Genomic DNA, 21,433 nt, shown 5'->3' on the forward strand with positions numbered 1-21,433 from the left:
AGAGTACAGGCCGCTTGGCTAAACGAGATTTTTGCGATAAATGAGCAGTGGTTTTTAGTCTAAGTATGTCCCCAGTATCACACAGGATGTACTTATACTCACGTTTTCCCTCATTTATCTGAAGCTCACTTTTAACTGGGCACCTTGTGTTTCTGTTTGCTCATTCTGGCAACCCTCGCCTAAGGGGCTTTCTTCTCCCTGAAGTTTTAACCAACTATATTTGGTTAAATATATTTATATTTAACTATATTTAAATATAACTATATTTAAATTATTTATATAATCTATATTTAAATTAACTATATTTAAATATAGAGCACTATATTTCATTTTTGTGACAAGCAGGGTGTGACTGGTTTTCTTTCTGCTGGGAGTGAAGCAGTGGGGGGCTGGGGCATTTCGAGAATTAAAAGGATCCCCGGCTGGTGTCTCTTCCACCCTGATCTTCCTTGGCCTCAGAACAGTGGCTGGTCCTTCCCTTGCTCATCCCTCGAGCTCTGTCCTGGCTCTGAGCTCAGATGGGTGACTTTCTATCCCTCGGGTTTGGGCACTTGTGTTTTCTTCCATCAGGGATTGCTCATTCTTCCAGGTACATCTGCCTCCCAGGTTAGAGTGAAGTGGACAAGGAGAAATGCTTTAACCCACCACCCCTGATACTCGGTCTGGTGGCTCCTCAACTCAGGAGTCACACGTCCTGCTGGCAACAGTCAGCTGGGCCAGGCGATCCTTTTGAAATCAAGGGAACAGCAGGCCTTGAGGAATAGAGGTGTTAGCATAAATGAGGGAGGGAGGAGGAGAGCGAGGCCCGCTCGGTAGCCTGTTAAATCCACCAGAAGCACGGACGCGCCCGGAGCCCCGAGCCACCTGACTCCACGTGTGAGCCACGTCTGTGCGCTCGCACGGCACCCGCATAGCCATCACACCCATTCAGCTCAGCTCATCTTTACTGAGCACCTACTTTGTGCCAAGCGCACTGCTGGACTCATAAAGACGAGAAAGGTGCAGTCCCTGCCTTCAGAGGACCCTCGTCTTCTTGTAGGAGAAACACACGTGGAGAGGACATCCGGCCCCACGAGGTGAGCGAGAGATTGACGTGCCCAGGGCACCTGGGAGCTGGACAGCAGGGGCGGGGACACACACCTGGGCTGTCCTGCCTGCCTCGGGGTGGCTCTCCCCCACCTCACAGACCCTTGGAAGCACTCAATACTAGGCATTTCAAACCACAGGATTGAGTGGAACTACTTTTTTTCAAAGCTCCTAGTTTCAGGAAATAATTTAGCCCAGTTGCCCAGGGGCCTGCTGCCCGTGGAAATCCAACAGAGGCAGCTGTTCCAATGCTCATTACTCACAGGCACCCACCACCTCCCCGGACTTCCTTTCTGCACCTGGGCCTCCCTCCTCTTCATCAGCAAATTCATCTGCCTGGGCTAGTTTGGGGGTAATTACCTAGCAATTAAAGGGTCTGATTTCTACATATTGGCTCTACTCAGAGCTGCCAAGAACATTCAAAGAGGGGCCGGGTGGGAGAGAGAAACATGCTTTTTCATTACTTTACCTACAGGATTCACTTGAAGGAGAGGGGGTGTCGGCTCGTTGCCCTAACTAGCTACTTGGATGAGGACAAATTCCTCATTAATTTTAACTGTGTCAGCTGGAGAAGCTGATGAAAGTGAGAGTGACTAATGAGTGGTGTTCCTGGGGACAGACCAAAGAGCACACAGGAAATGGGACGGGGTCCCGGTAAAAAGAGAGCCGCCCTCAGCAGCTCTGCACCGGGAGCTGGCTCTGGAGGGCCGCGGAGCAGGGTCACCCGGCTTCTCCCTGCATTGGTGGAGTCTGGGCCTCAGCAGGCGATTACCGTCAAGTGATTAGGGCTGTGCCCTGATGACGCCGGAGCAGGAGAGGAAATACCTCAGGCTCCTAAGTGGCCTTGGGAGCCTGAGCCACTTAGCGGTTGCATATGGCCGCCCACAGGCAAGTTGCAAAGCCTTTGCCCTATTTTAACTCACTTGTCTCCTCACTGCTCTGTGAAGCAGGCAGGCCTGTGGTGTGTTAAGGAGGAATGCTGCTCAGCTTCTTAGAGCAACTTAGAAGAGCAGCCCCAGGGCTGTCCTTAGATTGCTGCATGGCTCCCAGGGAACCCTCAGCCCTTCAAAAGGGGCAAGAAGGGTGTGAGGAGGGCGTGTCAGCAGGACGGGGGCCAGTGTCAACGGAAAGCTCCTGCCTCTCATCCAGCCCTTTTGTGGGAAGACCTCCGATCCACCCTAGAATTTTTATGGGATCTCTAGTGTGTTTTCTGTTTGCTTGGCCTCTTCTCTGTGGGCCTACTCCTCCCTGCTCTCAGTCCAGGTGATTCAGTCAGGAGCAGGCATGTGACCCCAGACCAGACCATTCAGAAGGGTCTGTACTCCTGGGCATGTGACTCAGCTGGACCAATCAGAATCAATCTAAGACTTTTCTGGAGGTACTGGAAAAGAGAGATGCTTTTTTTTTTAATTGAGGCTTCTAACCTGCTTGAGGTTATTGATATTTCTCCCAGCAATCTTGATTCCAGCTTGTGCTTCTTCCAGCCCAGCATTTCTCGTGATGTACTCTGCATATAAGTTAAATAAGCAGGGTGACAATATACAGCCTTGACATACTCCTTTTCCTATTTGGAACCAGTCTGTTGTTCCATGTCCAGTTCTAACTGTTGCTTCCTGACCTGCATACAGATTTCTCAGAAGGCAGGTCAGGTGGTCTGGTATTCCCATCTCTTTCAGAATTTTCCACAGTTTATTGTGATCCACACAGGCAATGGCTTTGGCATAGTCTATAAAGCAGAAGCAGATGTTTTTCAAGAACTCTGTTGATTTTTTGATGATCCAGCAGATGTTGGCAATTTGATCTCTGGTTCCTCTACCTTTTCTAAAACCAGCTTGAACATCTGGAAGTTCACAGTTCACATGCTGGTGGAGCCTAGCCTGGAGAATTTTGAGCATTACTTTACTAGCATGTGAGATGAGTGCAATTGAGTATTACATTAGAGCATTCTTTGGCACTGCCTTTCTTTGGGATTGGAATGAAAACTGACCTTTTCCAGTCCTGTGGCCACTGCTGAGTTTTCCAAATTTGCTGGCATATGGAGTGCAGTACTTTCACAGCATCATCTTTTAGGATTTGAAATAGCTCAATTGGAATTCCATCACCTCCACTAGCTTTGTTCATAGTAATGCTTCCTAGGGCACACTTGACTTCCCATTCCAGGATGTCTGGCTCTAGGTGAGTGATCATACCATCATGATTATCTGGGTCATGAAGATCTTTTTTGTACAGTTCTTCTGTGTATTCTTGCCGCCTCTTCTTAATAGCTTCTGCTTCTGTTAGGTCCATACCATTTCTGTCCTTTATTGTGCCCATCTTTGCATGAAATGTTCCCTTGGTATTTCTGATTTTCTTGAAGAGATCTCTAGTCTTTCCCATTCTATTATTTTCCTCTATTTCTTTGCACTGATCACTGAGGAAGGCTTTCTTATCTCGCCTTACTATTCTTTGGAACTCTGCATTCAAATGTGTATATCTTTCCTTTTCTCCTTTGCTTTTTGCTTCTCATCTTTTCACAGCTATTTGTAAGCCCTCCTCAGACAGCCATTTTGCTTTTTTGCATTTCTTTTTTGGGGGGATGATCTTGATCCCTGTCTCCTGTACAATGTCATGAACCTCCGTCCATAGTTCATCAGGCACTCTGTCTACCAGATCTAGATAGACAAATGTTAATGCTCAACATTCAGAACACTAAGATCATGGCATCCGGTCCCATCACTTCATGGCAAATAGATGGGGAAACAGTGTAAACAGTGAGAGACTTTATTTTCTTGGGCTCCAAAATCACTGCAGATGGTGACTGCAGCCATGAAATTAAAAGATGTTTTCTCCTTGGAAGGAAAGTTATGACCAACCCAGATAGCATATTATGAAGCAGAGACATTACTTTATCAACAAAGGTCCATCTAGTCAAGACCTTGGTTCTTCCAGTAGTCATGTATGGATGTGAGATTTGGACTATAAAGAAAGCTGAGCGCAGAAGAATTGATGCTTTTCAACTGTGGTGTTGGAGAAGACTCTTGAGTGTCCCTTGGACTGCAAGGAGATCCAACCAGTCCATCCTAAAAGAAATCAGTCCTGAATATTCATTAGAAGGACTGATGTTGAAGCTGAAACTCCAATACTTTGGCCTCCTGATGGGACGAGCTGACTCATTTGAAAAGACCCTGATGCTAGGAAAGATCAAAGGCAGGAGGAGAAAGGGATGACAGAGGATGAGATGGTTGGATGGCGTCACGGACTCAATGGACATGAATTTGGGTAAACTCCAGGAGTTGGTGATAGACAGGGAGGCCTGGCGTGCTGCAGTCCATGGGGTTGCAGAGTCAGACATGACTGAGCGACTGAACTGAACTGAACCTGCTTGAAGTTACTTTCCTGTGATTGGGGGAGGTTCTCTCTGGGAATGCAATGAATGCAAAAGAAGGCAGAGCTAAAATTAAGAAGTGGAATTCTGAGAGCATGGTTTTGGGTCCTGGATCAAGCTATGCCTGAATCCCTTGGATTTTTAGTTACTTGAGCCAATGTCACCTTTTTTCTTAATAAGCTTGGGTCTGATTTCTGTAATTTACAACCAAGACTTATGCTTAATAGTCTAAAGATATAACTTGGACAAGTTATATTTCTGAGGTTCATTTCCTCATGGGTAAAAAGGGACAAAAATGCCCCATCTATAGTTATTGAAGAGAGCCAGCTGTTCGACCAAAGGTGTAATACTTCCTTGGCCACCTTAACCATGTTTCCTGTAGTTTCCCCTTGCAGAGTAGGGCTAAGGACACCGTCCAACCTCCTAGGGGTGGCAGTGGTTTGGATAATAGATATGCTGTCGAATCTTTATTCTTATATAGGAATATTTTCCCCCAAGGGTAACTGAACTGTCAAAAAAAAAAAAAAACCTTTTAATTTTGAGATGATTGTAGATTCCATGCATTGACTGGAAGCAATACAGAGAGATTCCATATCCCTCCCCTTCACCCAGTTTCAGTAACATCTTACGTAACTCTAGTGCCCTAGCACAGTGAGAAAACTGGCCTTGATGCGTTGCACTGAACTTACACACATTTCACCACTTACACGCGCTGATATGTGTGTGTGTGTGTGTGTACCTACCTGTGTGGGTGCTCAGTTGCTCAGTCTTTTGTGACCCCATGGACTGTAGCCCGTCAGGCTCCTCTGGCCATGAGATTCTTCAGGCAAGGATACTGGAGTGGGTTGACATTTCCTCCTCCAGGGGATCTTCCTGACCCAGGGGTCAAACCTGAGTCTTCTGCGTTGACAGGCAGATTCTTTACCACTGAGCCATCAGGGAAGCCCCTGAACATTATATAAATGGAATCATATATGTAACCTTTTGAGACCGGCTCTTTTCAATCACATAACTCTGCTGAGATCCATCCAACTTGTGCACATAATAGTTTCTTCCTTTGTTGACAAGTAGCATTCCATGGTAGGGGCAGGCAACAGTTTTCTTAAACATTCACATACTGGAGGACATCTGGGTTTTTCCCAGTTTTCTTACCCTTAATAAATAAAGCTGATATGAACATTTGTGTGCAAGTTTTTGTGAACTTGAATTTTCATTTCTCTGGGATAAATACTCAAGAGTGTAATCACTGGATAGTGTGTTAAGTCTATTTTCAGTTTTAAAAGAAATTGCCAAATTACTTTCCAGCATGGCTAAATTGTTTTACATTCTGACCAGCAAGGTATAAGGGATCCAATTTCTCTTCCTTCTCACCAGCATTTGGTGTTATTACTATATTTTATTTTAACCGTTCCAGCAGGTGTGTGATAATATCTCATTGTAGTTTTAATTAGCACGTTGTAATGCTCAAAATCCCTCAAGCTAGGCTTCAACAGTACATGAACCGAGAACTTCCAGATGTACAAGCTGGATTTTGAAAAGGCAGAGAAACCAGAGATCGAGTTGCCAACATCCATTGGATCATAGAAAAAGCAAGGGAATTCCAAAAAAAATCTGCTTCTGCTTTATTGACTATGCCAAAGCCTTTGACTGTGTGGATCACAACAAACTGTGGAAAATTTTTCAAAAGATGGGAACACCAGATCACCTGACCTGCCTCCTGAGAAATCTGTACACAAGTCAAGAAGCAACAGTTAAAACTGGACATGGAACAATGTACTGGTTCAAAATTGGGAAAGGAATATGTCAAGACTGTATATTGTCACCTTGCTTATTTAACTTATATACAGAATACATCATGTGAAATGCTGGGCTAGATGACTCACAAGCTAGAATCAGGATTGCTGGGAGAAATATCAGTAACCTCAGATATGCAGATGACACCTTATGGCAGAAAGTAAAGAGGAACTAAAGAGCCTGTTTAAGGTGAAAGAGGAGACTGATAGAGCTGGCTTAAAACTCAATATTCAAAAAACTAAGATCATGGCATCTGGTCCCATCACTTCATGGCAAATATGAAAAAAGTGGAAACAGTGACAGACTTTATTTTCTTAGGCTCCAAAATCACTGTGGATGGTGACTGCAGCCATGAAATTAAAAGATGCTTGCTCCTTGGAAGAAAAGCTTTGACAACTTAAACAGCATATTAAAAAGCAGAAACATCGCTTTTCTGACAAAGGTCCATGTAGTCAAAGCTATGGTTTTTCCAGTGGTCATGTGTGGATGTGAGAGTTGGATCATATAGAAGGCTGAGTGCCAGTGACCTGCTGCTTTCAAATTGTGGTGCTGGAGAAGAGTTCCCTTGAAAAGCAAAGAGTCTCTCAGGTCTCCCTCCCATGCCCTCACCCCACCCCTCTAAGTTGTCTTAGGCCGCCAGGCTGGACTCTGTGTTGTACAGCAGTTTCCCACTAGCTTTTAATAGCGATTTCACACATGATAGCAGATATATGTCAATACTACTTCTCAATTCATCCTACCCTCTCCTTTCCCTGCTATGTCCACACATCTGTCCTCTATGTCTGCATCTCCATTCCTTCTCCACAGGTAGGTTTATCAGTACCATTTTTCTGAATTCCATATATATGTGTTAATCTACGATATTTGTTTTTCTGACTTACTTCACTCTGGATAACAGGCTCTAGGTTTATCTACCTCTCTAACTGAATTCTTCATTACAGTTCCTTTTACGGCTGAGTAATATTCCATTGTATATATGTACCACAACTTCTTTATCCATTCCTCTGTCGTTGGACATCTAGGTTGCTTCCATGTCCTGGCTATTGTAAATACTGCTGCACTGAGCACTGGGGCACACGTGTTGAGAATTTGCTTTTCTAATGAGTTCCTGGGTGATGCTGATACCTCTGGTCCCAAGGCCACACTGATAATAGTTGATAATATCTAGACACTCAGAATTTAAGAGAAGCAAAACTCAAGGAACACTGATGTCTTCCCCACCTCCCTGTCTGCTCCGTCTTCATACGGCCCACAGTAGCCATCCTAGGAGACCCCTTGAGCTTGGATTGGAGCGATGAGGGCCACCCAGAAGCTAGAGTCACTGCCAGACACCCACCAGCAGGGTGCACTCACCGCTGGCCCCAGAAACCTCATTGCTGCAGCCATTTGGTCACTGATTCATCGAGTGTCCTCTGCCCCAAGCACTGCCTTGGAGCATGTAGTATACAGAACAGGCAAGACTTTGCCTCTGAAGGAGAAAGAAGGAAACAAATAACAAAATCATTTCAGGTGTTGATTTTGAGGGCTTTATGAAGCAGATTTAAAATGCCATGTTACGTGATTAACTTCAGAGTACGATTTAAATTGGGAAGTCAGGAAAGGGCTTTCCAAAGAGGTGACAGCTGAGCAATAGAAGGAATTAGTTGTTTGAAGGACTTGGGGGAGAGGGCAGGGAGCCGGCCTGAGGCCAAAGCAGAGGCCCCGGGAGCGGTGGATAGTGGCGGTGCGTGCGGCCCGGCGGGACCCGGGCCCACTGCAGGCGCACCTGTCTCTGCGCTGCTGCCAGCTCCCTCTCCGCTCTCTGCTCACGCGGCATCTTTGCAGCCCCTGGGGAAGCGCCACTTTCTTTTGTGCAGTTCTGAAATGAGCTTGTTTGCCACTTAGCAGCTCTCTGATTTATGAACTTCCCAGCTCCGCCTCTTGGCAGGCCGCGTGATTGTACAGGATGCTCTTAATGAGGTGAAGAGGGGAGAGGACTCGGGGATGCCGTCTGGTGACGGGGGCTCAGTCCCTGACGCACCCCAGGTCCCTCACATGAAAATGCCAACCCTGTCACTGACAATGGGCCCACACCCCATGGCCCTCCAGCCACAGCTCTGCCCCACGGCAGAGTCCCGAGTGTGCAGAGGCAAGTAAGGTCCTGCCCCCACTCTTTCAGGCTGGTGAATCTAGGAAAACTACTTAAACTCTAAATCTCAGCTTCCTGTCCTCGGATAGGGTAATTGAGAGTTAACTCATGTGGGGCGTGGCATGGAAGCAGCCCTGGGTAGAATTCATATTATTCTTTTTGTCAGTAACTCTGCTTATTGTGGTCTGATACAAGTTAGAAATCAATTGCAGGATTATATCTTTTGTTTTTCAGATTTTGTGGGGTGCAGGACTTTTTTGGCCAGGCCAAACAACCTGCGGGATCTTGGTTCCCAATCAGGGATTAAACCTATGCCCCTTGCATTGAAAGCACGGAGTCTTAACCATTGAACCACCAGGGAAGTCCCAATTGTAGGATTATATCTCATAGTACTCCTGTAACGCCTCCTTCCCCAACTGCCCCTCACAGAAGCATGGAATAAAGGGAGTAATTATTAGTAGTATAGATCAGCCAACAGTGATCGTGCCTCTTGCGTTATAAGCACTTTATACACTGCATATCATTTCATTGTTACACTGTATCATTGAATCTTTGCAAAGGCATATTAATTAGATTTGTCTTGGACACCAAAATCACTCAGGATGGTGACTGCAGCCATGAAATTAAAAGACACTTGCTCTTTGAAAGGAAAGCTATGACAAATCTAGAAAGCATATTAAAAATCAGAGACATCACTTTGCTAACAAAGGTCTGTATAGTCAAAGCTATGGTTTTTCAGCAGTCATGTACGGATGTGAGAGTTGGACTATAAAGAAGGCTGAGTGCTAAAGAATTGATGCTTTTGAACGGTGGTGTTGGAAAAGACTCTTGAGAGTCCCTTGGACTGCAAGGAGATCAAACCAGTCCATCCTAAAGGAAATCAACCCTGAATATTTATTGGAAAGACTGATGCTGAAGCAGAAGCTGCAAATACTTTGGTCCCCTGATGCAAAGAGCCAATTCATTGGAAAAGACCCTGATGCTGGGAAAGATTGATGGCAAAAGGAGAAGGGAGCAGTAGAGAATGAGAAGGTTAGATAGCATTACCAACTCAATGGACATGAGTTTGCGCAAACTCCAGGAGATGGTGGAGGCCAGGGAAGTCTGGTGTACCGCAGTTCATGAGGTCACAAAGAGTCAGATACAACGTAGCAACTGAACAACAATATTAATTCCATTCTGTAAGTGAGGGAACAGAGGCCTGGAGATAATAACTTGTCCAGGGTCACCTAGCTAATACGTGACTTGAGTCTGAGGCCATCAGTTCTGTGACTCTGAACAGGACCTGTAAGTTCTTGGAGCCCCAGGCTCCTCATCTGAACTTTACAACATTGTCGTTTGCACTGAATGGTGTGGTGCCTGCTCGACTAAGCAGAAAGTGTGGCTATTCCGGCCTCGCTCCCAGGAGCAGCTTCACGTCTGTGCATCAGATGCCCCTTCACCCTGATCGGCTCAGCAGCCATGCACTGCCGGGGCCTGTGCTCAATGCAGATGGAAGTCAGGGTGCTTACATGTCATGAACGCAGCAGTTCGTGTCAGTGCCAGAGGCTGGGCCAGTCCTGGGTGAAGAGAACTTGCTATAAAGGCTCCTCCTATGGATAGGCCCAGCAGGTTCAGTGCACAGCCTCCCTGGCTGTTGTTCTAATTTGTCTAAAACCTGCAGGCCTGACTTTTTCACCCTTTAAAGCAATGGCTTCTCACCTTTGGGCTGCCCTGGTGGCTCCAACCGAAAAGAACCAGCTACAATGCAGGAGACCCAAGTTCAATCCCGGGATTGGGAAGATCCTCTGGAGAAGGGAATGGCAACCCACTCCAATATTCTTGCCTGGGGAATCCCATGGACAGGGGAGCCTGGTGGGCTACAGTCCATGGGGTTGCAAAGAGTTGGACACAACTGAGCAACTAACATTTTCACTTCTTTCTTCACCTTTAGGGAGATTGGGGATGGTGTGTCCTTAAGGTCCTCAGAATGATGCATGAACACACACAATTTCAGGGCTTGCAGTCACCCCAAAGCTTACCCATAGCCCAGGCTTTATAGAGAAGTAAGGGAACTGTGACCCCATGACTGGGCTCAGGGGAGGGTTGCCCCAGCCCCCTACATTGAGGACCTGCCCTCACAGAATGGTATTCACGTAGGCATGCATGTCTCAGAGGCCTCCTTCCTCTAATTTCACTATTTTAGATTGTGGGAGGTGAGAGGGAGGTGTGATCTTTGCGAGAGAACATCTCTCATTCAACACAACTGTGGGGCAGCCTCCAGCAGGCCTGGAGCTCAGCAGCCAGCCCCTCTTTCCAGCTCCTGTGGGCCCTGCCCATCCCGGGCCACTTAGCCTCCTGTGCACCCAGATTTCCCTGAGTTCACCAGGAGCCTGTGCAAGGGCCCGGCCACAGCGCTTTCCAGCACCCCTTCCAGGGCCCTCGCTCACATCACACGCAGCCCTGCCAGGCAGGGCTGAGACAGGCCTCTGACTGCACCGCCACCTCCTCCTCCTGACCCTGAGGCAGTTCTCCACAATGTTCCGCGAAATAGTACTTCCTGAAATTTCCAAAGAGCCCATAACAACAGCGAACCTGCAGGGGATAGGGATATAGGCCAAAGCAGCCAGAACTCAGAGTTCTTGGAAGGCTTCTGTTTTCTATTTGGAAGTGATTCAAGGGTTGTGTTGCATCCCATGATATTTACAAGTTCACGTGAACATAAAGAAGTAAAATGGATGTTCCTGGTTATGTGCCACGGATCACCTGTGACTTGCCCACACTTCCACCAGCAGCCTCATTCTCCCCAAGAATCAGCAGCCAGTTAGTAGGAGCTTCTGGCTCGTGGGTGAGGATTTTTCTTTAGTCTATCCACCACATACGAGGGGAGAGCTGCCATGTGGAGGATGGCACACAAGTTAATCCCTGGGTTTCTGAGTCATCTGGACTTGAGTTCAAAAATCTGTTTGCTAATATAACAAATAAACAAAAATAATAATAAAGTAATGGAATAATTTCCTGCTTAACCATATAATAAGAATATTTTTGTAAATTTAAACATCATATAAAAATAAAAATGCCAAAGATAATAATAATAACAATAGAGAAAAAAATCAGATAAAATATCTGTTCACTTACCAGCTGTGTAACTTTGGGCAAGCGACTTAACCTCTCCAAGTTTCAGTTGCTTTGTCTACAGTAACATCTATCATGTTGGACTTCTTTGAGAATTAACTAAAATAACATCTATAAAGCTTTCAGCTCCTTTCAGTACAGTATCCAATACAATGCTGTATATGTATGAGACATCTTATATGTCCAACACATGCAAGTATTAGGCGCTGTGGTGTCCTACTCTTTGCGACCACATAGACTGTAGCATGCCAGGCTCCTCTGTCCATGGGATTCTCCAGACAAAAATACTAGAATGGGTTGCCATTTCCTTCTCCAGGGGATCTTCCCAACCCACGGATCGAACCCGGGTCTTCTGCATTGCAGGCAGATTCTTTACCATCAGAATCACCAGGGAGGCCCAACACATGTAAGGTGTCACATAATATAAGGTGCCTTATAATTGTTTGTATTCAATTGTTAACTGAAGTGTTAATCGAAAGTGTTATATTAGAAATTATAAACAAAGATAAAAATATTAAACTTGTGTCTTTTTAACAGCAAAGCTTTTAATTTTCTCATTTATGTTTCATTCATTTGTAAGTATTGAAAGAAATTATGTAAACATGAGAGCAAAAACATCCAGCTGGAATGGGTTTGGGAAGAATCCCCATGACTCTGGGTCAACTTACTGGGAGCAGAGGGGAATGGGCTAGAACCCCCCACCCTAACATTGCGTGGGTAACACTGAACCCCAGGGCGTGATCACAAATGAAGGCCACATGCCTTCACATTTAAAAGTTCTAAGTCAAGCTACGTCTAACATCAGTGATAGTCGAGCTTTCTCTCCTGACAAACCCAAAAGCCAAGGTTTAATATCAATCTTGGACTCAGGGTTTCAACCCAGAACATGGTGGCCAGAGAGACCTGCTTGAGGCGCCCAGGCCAAGCCTTCCCCTGTATCTTGCCACCCGCACTCCTTACCGCTGAGGGAGCCTGGCCCTGAGGGCACCGTCCCCTATCTGCACGCCCTGCAAGCAGTCCCCCTGGGCCCCGGCATGACGGCGCCCAGAGGAAAGGCTCTGCAGACAGAAGGGCTGTGGGGCGCTGAGGCCAGAGAACACTGGGGCCCGGGCCTGCTTAGCAGGGTCTAGAGCTGGGGTTGGCAGGTGTTTTTGTAAACGGCCATGGGGTCCCTATCATAACCGCTCAAGTCTGCCGTCTTCCGTGAGAGTGGCCACGGTCACTGTGTAAATGACTCAGTACAGAACTCGGCTGTACTGGAGGTACACTTTACCTGAGGTCACCGAAATTGGAATCTTATGTAATTTTCACGTCATTCTTCTTTTGATTTTTTTTTAACCATTTAAAAATAGAAAAACCATTCTTAGCTCACGAGTTGTATGCAGACAAGTGACAGGTGCCCTTGACAGTGGCCTAGAAGGTGAGCCAGAGCTCTGGGTGGGCATGTCCCATGGAGCCCCGGATCTCTTACCGTGGAGGGTGTGGGGCAGGACCCCCAGGGCACAGGGCTGAGGGCAGGAGCCCCCCACCTTGCCCAGCATCAGGCTGGCACTGTAGCAGCCCCCAGGCAGGAGGGGTGACTTTTCTTGGGTCCATGAGTTGGTTGAGGGGAGCAAGAGCAGTTTGATTCTGATACCAGACCGGCCTCTTTAGCAGCATCCCCGGGACCTGTCACTCACCCCCTCACCTTTCCAGTATCCTAGGCCTCCTCAGGGATGTAACGTGTGTGTGTGTGTGTGTGTGTGTGTGTGTGTGTGTGTGTGTGCACTTGAGCATGTTTGGTGGGGGGGGGCAGCTTATTCTCCCTGAAAAGGAGAGCCACATGTAATAAACTCCCTGATCACTAGAGAACTCTGTGGCTCACAGTGGAATCGGCTGTCATCTCAACCCCCTGTCACCCTCTGGGGACATGTCCAGGCAGGAATCATCGGGTAGCAGGCTTGGTCCTGAGGGCGTCTGTGTCCCCTTTCTCCTGCTCGGGCGACGCCTGTTGGAAGATGAGCATTCCTTTTCATTTCGGTCCAGCAGCTGAATTTAGGCTGTCGTTGCAAACGCTGCTGATGTGGTTGCTGGATAATTTGTTTTCCGTTGGTTTACTTGCCAGCAATTTCTAAGGCTCTTGTGGAAATCATTGTTAGTCATCCCTGTATTCAGCCTTGAGCTGAACCAATCTGATGGCTTTAAAGCAGGGATGGGGAGTGGGGAGTGAAGGAGAGAGGAAGGAAGAGCGAGAGATGAGAAGAGAGGGTTATTTGGAAAAAGATGCACTTTCCTATAATTTTCCCTTTTTAAAAATAGCAACATACACTCCAGAGGTGGGTGTGACTTTTGATAACAGATGCAGTCACAAAAATGATTTAAAATCACATTTTGTGTCTAACTGACCATGTGGTGATGAGCCACTTCCCCATCATTTGACTCAAATTACCATGGGAACAGACTGCATCTTCAGAGAGGTGCTTCAGAGAAAGGGCTCTGGCAGCCTGTAGCTTCTGCCCCAGCCCTGCCCTCCTCCAGGACCAAGCCTTTGTTGAGCTATTTGTCCAGGTCTCAAGACCAGCCACCCATGTTTAAGGGTCAGGGCACTTTGGGACCCTTGGGTAGTTTATCATTTGTTGCAGGATCTTCAGGTCAGCAACCCCAGCTCTGGCCAAGCTCAGAGTGGGAGGGTACCATCTGATTCTCATCTTTCTCTTCCTTTTGCACCTAAGAATTCAAGCTTTAAATGGACCATCCTTCCTCCTACCCCCGCCCCCGCCCAGCTCCCAGCTGTCCCCTCCTGCTCCCCACAACACTGTATTCCAGACCCATAAGCCTCAGGAAGCCATCCAGCCCATGCCCCTGGCACCCCTTGTAACAAGAATCTACCCTGATTAGAAGGCTTCCCAAGTGGCACTAGTGGTAAAGAACCCACCTGTCAGTACAGGAGATGCAAGAGATGTGGGTTCTATCCCTGGGTTGGGAAGATCCCCTGGAGGAGGGCATGGCAACCCACTCTAGTGTTCTTGCCTGGAGAGTCCCATGGACAGAGAAACCTCACAGGCTGAAGTCCATGGGGTCACAAAGAGCTGGTCATGCCTGAGGGACTTAGCAGGCATGCAAACTGATTAGAACTGTTGTTATGAGTTGGCTACATATGAGGGGAAAGTTTCCGTGCTCATGCCCAGGCCTTACCTGCAGGCCAGATAAATCAGGATGTTCTGGGTTGGGGGACTGGGCCTCAGTCGTTTGTAAAGACCACTGGGGGTCTCGCATTGTATAGCCCCCGAGCATGAGAGCTGCTATGTTAGATGCAAAGATGAATGACTCCATACTTAGAATTCCTTGCTTCAGACCTAAGGTCCCTCAGTGCTCCCCATCTCAGTGAATCGCATAGACACCCCATGAATAGGGCACCTCTGGGCCTTCCTGTTTCCACCTCCACATCCCTCTCTAGGTGATAAAGCCCACAGGGTCAGGGGCCGTGTTTATTTTGTTTACGTAGCACACCTGACACTTAGCAAAGCCTCAGCATTTTCTACCAGTGCAAATCACTGAGTGAAGGACGTTGATAAGAAACCATATCTAGTAGACTTGAAGCCTTGGATCTTGGCCGGAGTCAGACCTAGAGTCTCTAGATTCCCAGGTTAAATGGGTCAGCTGGTTGGGACAGAGCCTCCTTCCTCCTCTGGGAGGCTGATGTTTGCACAAGCTGGTAAGTCCTTGGTTGGAGTCAGTGGTCACCATGGTTGCTGTTGGCTTGACAGCCATTGGAGGTGCTGGATGGACCACATCTGGGACTCTCAGGGTTGCCTGTGGTCCGTCACCCTCCGGTCTCAGAACCCAGCATGTGCTTTCTCACCTACTCTGTCCACCATGACTCCCGTGAGGTCCCTCAAAGGCAATGGTTCAGTTATCGAGAACCAGGAAACTCAGATCCCAGTTAGAAAATTAGCAACTGTCTTGAGCTATCTTAAAGACACTCCCACAACCTAAATTCATAGGTAGGATCATTTACCCTATAAAAGTGTGGGAAATAAAGCCCACTGGCCCAAACCCAAAGAGTGGACTTGGAGCCACAAGGTACAGTGGGAAGCAAGGCTTTAATGACAGCCTTGCAAGATCAGGTGTCTGGTGGACAGGCACACCCAGTGTCCTTACAACAAGCAATTTATCGCCTAGCACCCAAGTCCCTCCCCCAGTTCCCCATTGGCTGAGTACTATGGGATGAACAATCTCTTGAACGTTCCCTAAATCCATTCCCTTCCTCTTTATGGGCTGGCCCCTCCCTGATGTCTTGTTTCCCCCTTTCCTGCACAGTTATTCCCATTCTTATGTTTTGAATTCACCAATAGAATGAGCCTGTGTGAAAATTCTAAGCATCCCACCCTCTCTTTGTCTAGTTTTGTAGCCCTGACGGTTGCTACATCACCAAGTGTTAGGTAAGTTTCACTCAAAGCTAGCTATCCTTGAAAATGGATCACTTCAAGTTTTTATTTCTTACAAAAAGATCTCAGTCTTTTAAACAGAGACCCCAGTGAACTCTGTCCACAGGGTGAGGAGTTTGGGGGAAGAGATGATTTCATTTCAGTCCATTTCCTACCAGGTCTTTAGTTACTCCTGTTGATGTTGCTTTGTTGCTCTTGTCATCGTTCCTATTTTAGCAGTTTTTCCTTTATTCAAGAGTATTTCCTTTTCAGTCTCTAGAGATTTATATAGGCAGCAAGAACAACATTGGTCACCTCTAGTGAATAAAATTAATAAAGTATTAATTTTGAATGCAATGTTTTGAATTCATGAAAACTTTGAACTGGACTTAACTGGAGATTTATGTTTCAGTCCTTAATGAAGCAGAGATTCAAAATGTCATTTGCCTTCAATTCACAGAGCTAGTTGTGGAGAAGCAGAGCTTAAATCCAGTCTTACAGTGTCTGGATCACTCTGGCTGGGTGTGGAAAGAAGGCCCCAAGGAGGCCCTTGTCCTGGATGGAGGGTGAGAACCCTCAGGCCTGAGAAATTAAGTAGCTGGCCTGAGGACCAAATTCAGGTCCAGTTAAAGTGAGTGTGGACTTCTTAATTAAAAGGAGAAGGGAGAGGCTACCCAATCCTGTATTCTTGGGCTTCCCTGGTGGCTCAGCTGGTAAAGAATTTGCCTGCAGTGCGGGAGACCTGGGTTCAATCTCTGGGTTATGAAGATCCCCTGGAGAAGGGAAAGGCTACCTACTCCAGTATTCTGGCCTGGAGAATTCCATGGGCTGTATAGTTCTTGAAGTTGCAAAGAGTCGACACAACTGAGCAAATTAAAAGGACATTTTCCTGCAAATAGATTCATCAATAACCTCTTTCTAGATTCCATATCTGTTCAGTTCAGTTCAGTTGCTCAGTCGTGTCTGACTCTTTGCGACCCCATGGACTGCAACACGCCAGGTCTCCCTGTCCATCACCAACTCCCGGAACTTATTCAAACTCATGTCCATCAAGTCAGTGATGTCATCCCACCATCTCATCCTCTGTCATCCCCTTCTCTTCCCTCCTTCCATCTTTCCCAGCATCAGGGTCTTTTCTAATGAGTCAGTTCTTCACATCAGGCGGCCAAAGTATTGGAGCTTGAGCTGCAGCATCTGTCCTTCCAGTGAATTTTCAGGACTGATTTCCTTTAGGATTGACTGGTTTGAACTCCTTGCAGTCCAGGGGACTCTCAAGAGTCTTCTCCAGCACCACAGTTCAAAAGCATCAGTTCTCCAGTGCTCAGCTTTTTCACTCTCCTCTTTCACTTTCATCAAGAGGCTCTTTAGTTCTTCACTTTCTGTCATAAGGGTGGTGTCTTCTGCATATCTGAGGTTATCGATATTTTTCCTGGCAATCCTGATTCCAGCTTGTGCTTCATCCAGCCTGGCATTTCGCGTTATGTACTCTGCATATTCAGTCAACAAAAACAAGACCAGGAGCTGACTGTGGCTCAGATCATGAACTCCTTATTGCCAAATTCAGACTTAAATTGAAGAAAGTAGGGAAAACCACTAGACCATTCAGCTGTGACCTAAATCAAATCCCTTATGATTATACAGTGGAAGTGAGAAGTAGATTTAAGGGACTAGATCTGATAGATAGAGGGCCTGATGAACTATGGATGGAGGTTCGTGACATTGTACAGGAGACAGGGATCAAGACCATCCCCATGGAAAAGAAATGCAAAAAAGCAAAATGGCTGTCTGGGGAGGCCTTACAAATAGCTGTGAAAAGAAGAGAAGTGAAAAGCAGAGAAAAGGAAAGATATAAGCATCTGAATGCAGAGTTCCAAAAAATAGCAAGGAGAGATAAGAAAGCCTTCCTCAGTGATCAATGCAAAGAAATAGAGGAAAACAACAGAATGGGAAAGACTAGAGATCTCTTCAAGAAAACTAGAGATACCAAAGGAACATTTCATTCAAAGATGGGCTCGATAAAGGACAGAAATGATATGGACCTAACAGAAGCACAAGATATTAAGAAGAGGTGGCAAGAATACACAGGAGAACTGTACAAAAAAGATCTTCACGACCCAGATAATCACGATGGTGTGATCACTCACCTAGAGCCAGACATCCTGGAATGTGAAGTCTAGTGGGCCTCAGAAAGCATCACTACGAACAAAGCTAGTGGAGGTGATGGAATTCCAGTTGAGCTATTTCAAATTCTGAAAGATGATGCTGTGAAAGTGCTGCACTCAATATGCCAGCAAATTTGGAAAACTCAGCAGTGGCCACAGGACTGGAAAAGGTCAGTTTTCATTCAAATCCCAAAGAAAGGCAATGCCAAAGAATGCTCGAACTACCACACAGCTGCACTCATCTCACACGCTAGTAAAGTAATGCTCAAAATTCTCCAAGCCAGGCTTCAGCAATACGTGAACCGTGAACTTCCAGATGTTCAAGCTGGTTTTAGAAAAGGCAGAGGAACCAGAGATCAAATTGCCAACATCCTCTGGATCATGGAAAAAGCAAGAGAGTTCCAGAAAAACATCTATTTCTGCTTTATTGACTATGCCAAAGCCTTTGACTGTGTGGATCACAAGAAACTGTGGAAAATTCTGAAAGAGATGGGAATACCAGACCACCTGACCTGCCTCTTGAGAAACGTGTATGCAGGTCAGGAAGCAACAGTTAGAAGTGGACATGGAACAACAGACTGGTTCCAAATAGGAAAAGGAGTACGTGAAGGCTGTATATTGTCACCCTGCTTATTCAACTTATATGTAGAGTACATCATGAGAAACGCTGGGCTGGAAGAAGCACAAGCTGGAATCAAGATTGGCAGGAGAAATATCAATCACCTCAGATATGCAGATGACACCACCCTTATGGCAGAAAGTGAAGAGGAACTAAAAAATCTCTTGATGAAAGTTAAAGAGGAGAGTGAAAAAGTTGGCTTAAAGCTCAACATTCAGAAAACTAAGATCATGGCATCTCGTCCCATCACTTTATGGGAAATGGATGGGGAAAGAGTGGAAACAGTGTCAGACTTTATTTTTGGGGGGCTCCAAAATCACTGCAGATGGTGACTGCAGCCAGTAAATTAAAAGACGCTTACTCCTTGGAAGGAAAGTTATGACCAACCTATATAGCATATTAAAAAGCAGAGACATTAATTTGCCAACAAAGGTCCATCTAGTCAAGGCTATGGTTTATCCAGTGGTCGTGTATGGATGTGCGAGTTGGACTGTGAAGAAAGCGGAGCACCGAAGAATTGATGCTTTTGAATTGTGGTGTTGGAGAAGACTCTTGAGAGAGACCCTGATGCTGGGAGGGATTGGAGGCAGGAGGAGAAGGGGACGACAGAGGATGAGATGGCTGGATGGCATCACCGACTCAATGGACGTGAGTTTGAGTGAACTCTGGGAGTTGGTGATGGACAGGGAGGCCTGGCGTGTTGTGATTCATGGGGTTGCAATGAGTCACTGAGCGACTGAACTGAACCGAACTGAAAATCTAGTCACACCCTTGTAGACGTGTCATTTAATTTGCTAATGTGATACAATTAGCATATAATGAGACTCAGGGTCTGCTGGAGGTCAGATTCTAGTCTATCTTGGCCCCAGCTGGTTCCATCAGGGATTTGTTTTGTTATGTTTTGTTTGTAGCTTCCTTTCTTATCTCTGGACCATCTAACTTAAAGATTCAGGCTTACTCTTGATAACGTGAGGGTCGGTGTGTTTTGAGCAAAGAGCTAGAGCAGCTCCAGCATCACTTTGAAGAGGAAATGAGCTAATTCGTGTCAAGTGCTCAGAAAAGGGGAAGTCCGCATTGGTGCTTGATGAGTGCTATTGTTACTGTTGTTGCTGTTGTTATTGTTGTTTTGCTGTAGTTGTAGCCAACTTGGCTTTTTCCTCTCCTTGCCGTTAACTCTCAAGCCTGTGGACGGTGGTCAGTGGCCTCCATCTGAGCAGGCCCAGCCCTGGACGGCCACGATGGGTGGGGAGGATGTGACGCAGCCCTCTCTCAGCCTCCCCTGACAACACTGTGTAGCCTCCAACTCCCTCCAAGCCCAGGACAGAAGCCAGGGCACATGCACCCTTGAAGCACATCCCAGAGCTCGGCGCCCAGAGGCCCTGCTGGATGCTGGCGGGGGTGTCTGAAGCACCAATGACTGTCCATAGGGCGGTGGAGCCCCCTGAAATGAGTCTCTCGACATCGACGTTGGAGGGGACAGGAGAGAAGCTGATAGCAAATTCTGTTTTGATTTATGCACCGGTGCTCTTCGTATCCAACTCAGCTCTTCTGCCTGACCCGGAACATTTGTGATTTACCAATCGGAAAATGGATGGGTTTGCATCCTGAGACAGTCTTACAGCCTCTCCAAAAAATTCTTCATCAGTGGCTCTGACTTCTTAGCCACTTCCCTTGCATTTGTCTCTCCCTGAATTAGAGGTGAGTAAATCGTGTTTTATAGAGTGCCATTCCAGCAGTTCCATCCTGCTCATTTGTCTCTGGAAATCATGGGCTTGCATTTAGTTTAAATTAGCAGAGGAGTGTGTCATCTCCTGGCAGGCCTTGCTAGATCCCTGCTCCCCCAGAATTCTGAGTGTCCTTCCCCAGCACCCCCAGCCCTCTGTGTCTTGTCCCCTCTTAGCCCTATCCAGCCGACCTTTCTCCTCCTGCATCTGGTTGCCCTCCAATAGAAGCCCACTTTGCAGTGTGTCCTGGGGAGCAGATCCCACCAGCTTGATGGGGCTTTGCTTCCTGCCTTCAAGGTCTGCTGGCTCAGTGGGTGGCCGCCTGGGTGCAGACAGAACTCCTTCCCCTGAACAACTCCCAAGACCTGAACTTTGCAGCACATACTCAGGGTAACTCATGCAGGAAGGGCCGTGCAATCTAGACATCCACCTGTTCACTCCGTCTGCAAAACTCCGATAAATGAAGTGCTCCGCCCGCCTCAAGATTAGAGCCTCTTGTGATTCATTTCCTCAGTCTTGCCCAAAAAAATGCAATTGGGGGTGGGAGGCGATGTGGGGAGTGAGGGTCTCCAAATCTGGCAGGGTGAGATGTGTTCTGTCTAGAGGTGCCAGGCGGCAACCCTGTCTATGATCACTTTGATGATCTTAGCTGTTCTCCCTTCTGCCAGAAGTAGTTATTTAAAGAGTCTCAAGAAGTTGTAGTCACTCTTAAAGCTTCATTGCTGTGAAAGGTTCTGGAATCCTCTAAAAGCCTTAACCTTTTCATAGACACCAAAATTGCTGGACAGGGAAACACATTTATACTGCGCTTAATTACTATAGAGTCTAATGACATGCATTCTCATGTGAGGTAGACAAGAAAGGAATTACTTTTTTCCCCTCTTATCTCTTCAATTAATTTGTATTGTTGTTGTTGTTGAGTTTGCCACCCCATGGACTGCAGCCCACCAGGCTTCCCTGTCCTTCACTATCTCCCAGTGTTTGCTCAAACTCATGTCCGTCGAGTTGATGATGCCATCCAACCATCTCATCCTCT

General features: G+C 46.7%; 1 long non-coding RNA gene across 1 annotated transcript in view; it reads left to right on the forward strand.

The window, feature by feature from the left end:
- Nucleotides 1-305: 305 nt before the first annotated feature.
- LOC129622332 (uncharacterized) overlaps nucleotides 306-21,433 on the forward strand; it is a 59,887-nt gene continuing 38,759 nt past the window's right edge. Inside the window, exon 1 of the long non-coding RNA XR_008699907.1 lies at nucleotides 306-1,076. This is a non-coding gene — a long non-coding RNA (uncharacterized LOC129622332). The remainder of the gene's footprint in view (nucleotides 1,077-21,433) is intronic.

This window comes from Bubalus kerabau, chromosome 11 (genome assembly GCF_029407905.1).
Source record: "Bubalus kerabau isolate K-KA32 ecotype Philippines breed swamp buffalo chromosome 11, PCC_UOA_SB_1v2, whole genome shotgun sequence".
NCBI classification, from domain to species: Eukaryota; Metazoa; Chordata; class Mammalia; order Artiodactyla; family Bovidae; genus Bubalus; species Bubalus kerabau.